The 8,967-nt window shown below is 35.0% G+C and overlaps 1 non-coding gene across 1 annotated transcript; it reads left to right on the top strand.

The window, feature by feature from the left end:
* Positions 1 to 6,927: 6,927 nt before the first annotated feature.
* LOC123573196 (U6 spliceosomal RNA) lies at positions 6,928 to 7,030 on the top strand. The gene has a single exon (XR_006697930.2). It is a non-coding gene; the product is annotated as a U6 spliceosomal RNA (small nuclear RNA).
* Positions 7,031 to 8,967: the final 1,937 nt, after the last annotated feature.

The following is an 8,967-nucleotide window of genomic DNA, read 5'->3' as shown; positions in this document are numbered from 1 at the left end:
ACGCTTGCAATCTCAGCACCTCGGGAGGTGGAGGCAGGGGTATCACCTGAGGCCAGGAGTTCAAAACCAGTCTGGCCAACATGGCAAAACCACGTCTCTACTAAAAGTTAACCAGGCATGGTGGTGTGTGCCTGTAATCCCAGCTACTCAGGAGGCTGAGGTGTGAGAATCACTTGAACCTGAGAAGCCGAGGTTGCAATTAGCTGAAATGGCACCACTGCCCTCCAGCCTGGGGAACAGAGCAAAGCTCTGTCTCAAAAAAATACTACTAATAATACAAATAAATAAACTAGAAAATAGTTGAAGCTTTTTCCAATGATTCATCTTTCTTTCAGTTTGAATACTTTCTCTTGATCAGGAGTCTCAGGTTCCTTTTGTATGCATACTGATTCCTATAAATTTGGAACCAGAAAACTAAGTAACTGGAAGTTAAAGATATTGTAATATAAAAAATAAAATTACATTGATTCTGCTATACATATTTTATTCTACTTTTGGGTGAAAATCCCAAACATTTTTGCCTGCTGCATACAATTATAAATCCTCTCACAATATTAATTTCATCAAAATTAATCTTCAAAATATGCTTATTATAGTGTAAAACTTACTGTGAGCACACAAGAATGATATTTTTAGTCCCTAAATTATACCACAGTTTGTTAAATTATTAACACAAAGGCAGTATGTAAATAAAGCAACTTGGCTAATTTCAATTTCATTATCGCTAAAAATGCAGCAGTATTTATGTCTTCCACATTAAGGGAAAGCCAGCTCTTCAACTGAAAAATTTATGTATGAAAACTTTCTTCTCCGAGTAAAAGTTGGGTAATAAAATATGTTTACTTCCAGGATTTCCAAATGCTTTACATAGCAATTGGTGTTGAATATGCCTTCTTCTTGGTGTATAACCCTTCTGATTTATGCCACATAACACACTTATTAGTTATGCAAAATTCAGTGACATGAATCATATTAAGAACACAAAAAAATTATTGTTTTTTTGTGGATAGTATGTCCTTACTTTGATTTATGAGAAAAGTAGTACAGAGTTAAGAATTTAAATGGTTTAAATATCTTTGAATATTTAAAAGGAAATATCAAAATGTTAGCATATATACTTGTAATTTTTATTTTAAAAATTAACCCTTAAACCACTAAGGATTTAGACTTAATCAATTGTGTGTTGATTTAATGTAGAATCAGTTAACAATAGAGTTTAAGAATTGAATCCAGGCCGGGCCTGGAGGCTCACGCCTGTAATCCCAGCACTTCCGAGGCTGAGGCAGGTGGATCACCTGAGGTCGGGAGTTTGAGACCAGCCTGACCAACATGGAGAAACCCTGTCTCTACCAAAAATAAAAAATTAACCAGGTGTGGTGGCACATACCTGTAATCCCAGCTACTTGGGAGGCTGAGGCAGGAGAATCACTTGAACCTGGGAGGCGGAGGTTGCAGTGAGCCGAGATCGCGCGGTTGCACTCCAGCCTGGGCAACAAGAGCGAAACTCTGCCAAACCAAAAACAAAACAAAACAAACAAACAAACAAACAAAAAACCAAAGAAGAAGAATTAAGTCCATTAGGATTTGGGAGAATTTGCTTAAAAAAAAAAAAATTGAGTCCAATCATAGAACCATTACTTATTAGCTGGGTTAAGTTTCTTAACCTCTTTAAACCATAGCATTCTCAATTCTAAAATACTGTTATTAAAAATAACCATCCAACAATACTAAAATTTGTATGAAACCACAGAAGACTTGGAATAGCCAAAGTAACCTGAGGGAAGAAAAAAAAAATACTGGAGATACTATACTACCTGATTTCAAAATTACTATAAAGCTATAGTAATCAAAATAGCATCATAGTGGTATAAAAACAGATACATAGAATAATGGAACAAACAGAGTGTCAGAAATAAACCCACACGTTTACGGTCAAATGATTTTTTGGCAAAGGTTCTGAGAGTACACAATGGAGAAAGAACAGTCAGTTTAAAAGTAGTATTGAGAAAACCAGATATCCATATGCAGAAGAATGAAACTGAACTCCCATCTCACACCACATACAAAAATCAACTCAAAATTGATTAAAGACTAAATTTAAGACCTGATGTGGTAAAACCATTGGAAGAAAACAACCAATTTATGACACTGTTTTGGACAATGATCTTTTGAATATAACCCAAATGGTACAGGTAACAAAAACAGAAGTAGACAAATGGGATCATATCAAACTAAGAAGCTCTTACACACCAAAGGAAACAATCAACAAGGTGAAGAGACAACCTACACAGTGGGAGAAAATATTTGCAAATCATAAATTTCATAAGGGGTTAATGCCCCAAATCTATAAGGAACTAAAACAACTCAATAGCAGGACAACAAAGAACCCAATTAAAAAATCTGCAAAGGACTTGAAGAAACATTTATTATAAGAAGACATATAAGTGGCCAACAGATATGTGAAAAGTCACTCAACGTTACTAATTATCAGAGCAATGCAAATTAAAATCACAATGAGATATCACCTCATACCTGTTAGAGTGGCTATTACCAAAAAGACAAAAGTAAGTGTTGGCAAGGATATTGAGAAAGAGATACCTTTGTGCACTTCATGGAAACGTACATTACTATAGCTATTACATAGAACGGTACGGAGGTTCAAAAAAAAAAAAAAAAAAAGCTACAAATAGCACTATCATATGATCCAGCAATCCCACTACTGGACATATATCTAAAGGAAATGAAATCAGTATGTCAAAGAGATATCTGTACTCCATATTTACTGAGACACTATTCACAATAAACAAGGAACGGTATCCGCCTAAGTGTCCATCAATAGATAAATGGATGAAGAAAATGTGGTACATATACACAATGGAATTGTTTTCAGTATTAAAAAGAGGATTATTTGCCACAACATGGATGAACCTGGAGGATGTTATGCTACCAGAAAAAAAAGCCAGGCACATAAAGATGAATACTGCATGATCTCCCTCATCTGTGAAATCTAAAAAAGTTGATTCATACAAATAAGAGTAGAATGGTAGTTACTAGAGGCTAAGAGTTGGGAGGGTGGAGGAATAGGGAGATGTTGATCAAAGAATATAAAGTTGGCCGGTCATGGTGGCTCACACCTGTAATCCCAGCACTTTGGGAGGCTGAGGCGGGAATATCACGAGGTCAAGAGATCGAGACCATCCTGGCCAACATGGTGAAACCCTGTCTCTATTTAAAAAACAAAACAAAACAAAACAAAAAAAATTAGCTGGCCGTGGTGGTGCACACCCGTAGTCCCAGCGACTCAAGAGGCTGAGGCAGGAAAATAGCTTGAACGTGGGAGGCGGAAGTAGCAGTGAGCTGTGAGATCACTCCGCTGCACTACAGCGTGGGCAACAGAGGGAGACTCTGTCTCAAAAAAAAAAAAAAAAAAAAAAAAAAAGATATAAAGTTTCAGTTAGACAAAAAGAATGAGTTTTCCAGATCTACTGCATAGCATAGTGATCATAGTTCATAATATATATTACATTTCAAATATATATGTTAAGTATTCATCTCGCTGAAAGAATATATTTTGAAAGTTCTGACTACAAGAAAATAAGTATATTAATGTATATTAATTAGCTCCATATAATCATTCCACAATTTATACATATATGTAAACATCACATTGTATCCAATAAGTACATACAATTATTGTCAATTTAAAATTTACACAAAAAATCTTTAAAACAGAAATAGAAGAATTGGCTAAATTGGATAAAATAAAATATATTACTAAAATAAAAGTAACGCAATTTTTGTTATTTGAAGATTAAATGGCATTTTCCATTTTAAGCATTTAGCACAATGTCAATCACAAAGTAACAACTCAATAATTAACAACACAGATTTTTGTTTTTATTGCATTATTGTTAATATTATTTTAAAGTTAAAGAGAAAGAGTTCCACAAATTTTTTTCAAAAATCTTCAAATACATATCAATGAAGCATTAAGTTATTGGGCACAAGTTTTTGTTTTTTAATTTAACCATTATAATATCTCTTGAATTACCATATTCTTTCTATCTGCAGTGGTACATTTCACCACATCTTAACCCTTGAATATTATGATAGTTATTTAGTTGGATGCTGGCTTTACAAACAACGAGCTCACTCTCTACATAACTACCAAAATGATGTTTTTAAAGAAGAATAAGAGTCCAGACATAATTTTGTAGAGTAATTTTACCCTGCTCTTATCTGCTAAGTACAACTATAATCTCTCGGGGGAGAAAACACAAAATGAAGTCAAACAGTAACTCTAAAAATTAGAAATACATAGGTACACTGGTTAGGAACCCTGGGAGTGGAAAAGCAACATAAGGACAGGTCATCTTACTATCCTTCATCCCCCAAAAATGTAACCCTGGCCAATGCCTAGGAGGTTCATTCTCTCTTGGATCACATATGAGTTCTCTCAGCAATACCAGGCAAGTCCAGTACCACTGGCAAAGAGGGTTGATCTGGATCCACACTAAGAATAAACAGCCAGAGGAAGCATTGTCCTTCCCTGAAATGCTAGAGACTACCCTCCCTCACTGAGAGTAGCCAAGTGAACTAGTCAAAACAAGCTGCCATACCTGGAACATGACCTTTTACTTATAGACAGGAAAAGCTTTTTCCTTACCTTGAGACACTAGGTGATGCAGCATGGGGCAACCCCTCCTGCCCCATTGAGAAGGACCAGCAAAGACCTGGGAGAGTTTCGGCCTCACTAAATAAATCAAGCAGACCAAAACAGCAAGGCGAAACTCTAAAAATGAAACTATCTTTGAAACCACAGCCAAGAAAAAAAAAAAAAAAAAAAAAAGTGCTGTGGAACTGCATGTTACAACTATACAGGGAGCTGCTTACTATAATAAAATATTTAAATAGGGCCTAGAATCTTCTAATGTAATATCAAAAATGTTCAGGACATAATAAAAAAAGAAAAAAAATCTCAACACAGCAAGAACCAGGAATATTATAACTTGAATGAGATAAGTAATTTAATGTCGCTAACACTTAGTGAATCAAATGCTGGAATTATATGGCAAGAATTCTAAAGCAGTCATCAAAAACTTTTCTAGAAGCAATTACAAATTTCCTTGCAATAGCAAAAAAAGACTTTCTAATCTCAGCAAAGAAATAGAGGTTATGAAAAAGAACCAAATGTAAATAATAGAACTGAAAGATATGATAATAAAAATCTAAAAAACTTGCTGGATAGGTTCAGTGGTAGGTCATAGATAACAGAGGATAGGATCAGTTAACTTTAAAACAATCAACAGAACATATACAGTTTTCACAACAGAGAGGGAAAAGAGAGAATGCAACAGAGAGTGTGCACAGAGAGGATGTAAAAATAGAAGAAATAAAACTGCCCTTACTTACAGATGTCATGATTGTCTTCGTAGAAAACCCATGGCATCTATAAAAATGCTTCTAGAATGAATACGTGAGTTCAGCATGATTGCAAAATACAAGATCAATACACAAAAATCAGTCACTTTACTGTATAATACCAATGAACTTCGGTAGACCAAAATTAAAAACATAATACTATTTATAATCAGTCTAATGAAAATGAAGTACTTACTGAGGTATATACTTACTGAAACCTGTACAGAGTCTATATGTGGAAACTTATTAAATGCTGTTGAAAGAAATCAAAGGAAACCTAAACAAATATAGAAACATAACATGTTCATAGATTTGAAAATTCAACATTGAAAAAAATGTGAATTCTCCCCAGATTGTTCTATGGGTTCAATGACAATTACTATCAATCTTCCAGTAAGAATTTTTTTTTTTTTTTTTTTTTTTGAGACAGAGTCTTGATCTATCGCCCAGGCTAGAGTGCAGTGGCACGATATGGCTCAATGCAACCTCCATCTCCTGAGTTTAAGCTATTCTCCTGCCTCAACCTCCTGAGTAGCTAGGATTACAGGTGCCTAGCTAATTTTTGTATTTTTAGTAGAGACGGGGTTTTACCATATTGGCCAGGCTGGTCTTGAACTCCTAACCTCATGATACACCCACCTCGGCCTCCCAAAGTGCTGGGATTACAAGCATGAGCCACCGCGCCCGGCCCCCAGTAAGAATTTTTACAGGCATAGACAAGCTCATTATACAATATACACAGAAAAAAACACAGCTCTAGAATAACTTTTTAGAAAATCTTTGTACAGAAAAATAAAACAGAAGAAATTACTCTATTTGATATAAATCTTATTATAAAGTGACTGTAAACAAGGCACCATGATACTGACAGAGGGATTATAGATTAGTGGAACAAAATAGAGAACCCAGAAATACACCTACATAAATATACTTAACTAATTTTTGACAAAGATGCAAAAGCAATTCCAAGGAGGAAATATACCCTTTTCAACAAATGGTATTGAAGCAACTGGACATCCATAGGCAAGAAAATAAGCCTTGACCTAAATCTCAAGCCTTATACAAAAATTTATTCAAAATCAATCATAGATGTTAGTATAAAAGTATAAAACTTTTAGAAAAAAATATAGGAGACAGTCTTTAAAGTCTAAAGCTAGTGAAGAGTTGTTAGACTTGACATTAAGAGATGATCCATAAAAGGCAAAATTGATAACATGGACCCCACCAAAATTAAAAAGTTTTGCTTTGTGAGAGCTTGTGTGAAGAGGATGAAAAGACAATCTACACAATGGAAGAAAATACAAACCACATGTCTGAAAAAGGGCAGCTATTTAGAAGACAGAAAGAATTCTCAAAACTCAACGATGAAAAACAATTTAATTAGAAAATGGGCACAAAACATGAATAGACACTTCACTTAAGAGTGTGTACACATGACATATATGCACATGAAAAGATATGCAATGTCATCAGCCATTAGCAAAATGCAAAGTTAAACCACAGTGAGTGCTTGCTTCAGTAGCACATATGGTAAAATACTATGTAACAGAGATTAGTATAACTCCTGCACAAGGATAAAACACAAAGTCATAAACTGTCCCATATTTTGCATTCCTTTTCTAATGTTTACAGATAGGAAAACTGAGGCTCCAATAAGCAAAGTGACTTTCCCAACTAAGAGTCATTTCAGCTTTAAACTATGTCCAATTCCTCTTCCTCTTAACAAACAAAAACCACAATGAGGTATCACTGAGTATCTATTAGAAGAGGTATAATTAAGGCCAGGCGCAGTGGCTCACGCCCATAATCCCAGCACTTTGGGAGGCTAAGGCAGGTGGATAACCTGAGGTCAGGAGTTCGAGACCAGCTTGCCCAACATGGTGAAACCCTGTCTCTACTAAAAATATAAAAATTAGCCGGGCATGGTGGCAAGTGCCTGTAATCCCAGCTACTCAGGAGGCTGAGGAAGGAGAATTGCTTGAACCCGGGAGGTGGAGGTTGCAGTGAGCTGAGCTCATGCCACTGCACTCCAGCCTGGGCGACAGAGGGAGACTGTGTCTCAAAAAAAAAAAAAAGAATAGATATAATTAAAATACTGGAACGATGTGTGACTATATACTATTTAATTCTTTGTCTTCTTTTTTTTTTTTTTTTTTTTTTTTTTTTGAGATGGAGCCTCTCTCTGTCGCCCAGGCTAAAGACTCTCCTAAAATGGAAACTAATTTTCAGTCTGTTGGACAAACTACTAGTATGATTTGATATTTACAGATATTTTTACCACGCACTAGTAATAGAATAAACTAATACTTTCAGAATTTAGTGGTTGTTTTGCACTTAATGTATGAAGATAACATTGTACCAAATTATGCATTATTCATTGAGGAAAAAGAAGTCAACCAATATCCAATACATTTAAAATGTTTCATACTCTGAAATAATCCAATATGTTACATTTTGAATGTGGAAACTGTCAAAATACTGTTTCAAGCTGTTTCTTTTATCTTAGATTGATTTTACTCATTTTTATGCTCTGAATATTTTGTTTTCAATATACTAAAAAAGGATAGTACACTTTTATTGTTCGTTTTAATCATGTGTATGTCTATGTCATGAGCTTGATCTAAAAGACATTTTAAGAACTACTAGAAGACGTTACAAAGTAATTTGAACATCACTGAAATTTATTTCTACTTTTGATATCAAAGGCCCAATTGTAACTATTTCATTTTCTCTTAATATTTATGAGGCAACTGTGGACAAATTTCAGTTCTTCACACACAATAGTAAAAAGATTTAGATAAAAGTTTTCGTTTTTCTCCATGGTTATTTGTTCATTAAATTTTTGCTAGTAGATTTTACTTTTTAGAGCAGTTTTAGATTTGAAGAAAAATGAAATAGAAAGTACAGAGTCTCCATGTACCCCCTGATTTCTCCCCTCATACGTAGTTTCCCCTATTATTAACGTTTAGTATTAGTGTAGTACATTTGGTACAATTGATGGGCTAATATTCATAGTAGTTACTAATCAAAATCCATAATTTATATTAGAGTTCACTCTGTGTTGTAAACTTACGGGTTTTGGTAGATGTATGACACATATTCACCGTTACAGTATTATACAGAACAGTTTCATTGCCCAGAAAATCCTCTGTACTTCACCTGTTAATCTCTCCTTTCCTTCCACTGCAGTCCTTAGAAACTATTGATATTTTTACTGCCTCCAGAGTTTTGTCATTCCACAATGTCATATAGTTGGAATTGTATAGTATGTAGCCTCTTCAGATTGATTGCTTTTTTTTTTTTTTATGTTTTTTGAGACGAAGTTTCATTCTTGTTGCCCAGGCTGGAGCACAATGGTGTGGTCTCGGCTCACTGCAACCTCCGCCTCCCAGGTTCAAGTGATTCTCCTGCCTCAGCCTCCCAAGAACTAAGATTCCAGGCACCCACCACCACGCCCAGTCTAATTTTTGTATTTTTAGTAGAGATGGTGTTTCACCATGTTGGCCAGGTTGGTCTCAAACTCCTGACCTCAGCTTATCTGCCTGC

This window comes from Macaca fascicularis, chromosome 4, assembly GCF_037993035.2.
Source record: "Macaca fascicularis isolate 582-1 chromosome 4, T2T-MFA8v1.1".
Lineage (NCBI taxonomy): Eukaryota > Metazoa > Chordata > Mammalia > Primates > Cercopithecidae > Macaca > Macaca fascicularis.
The sequence above is the reverse complement of the archived record's forward strand: the minus strand, read 5'-3'. Positions and strand labels throughout refer to the sequence as shown.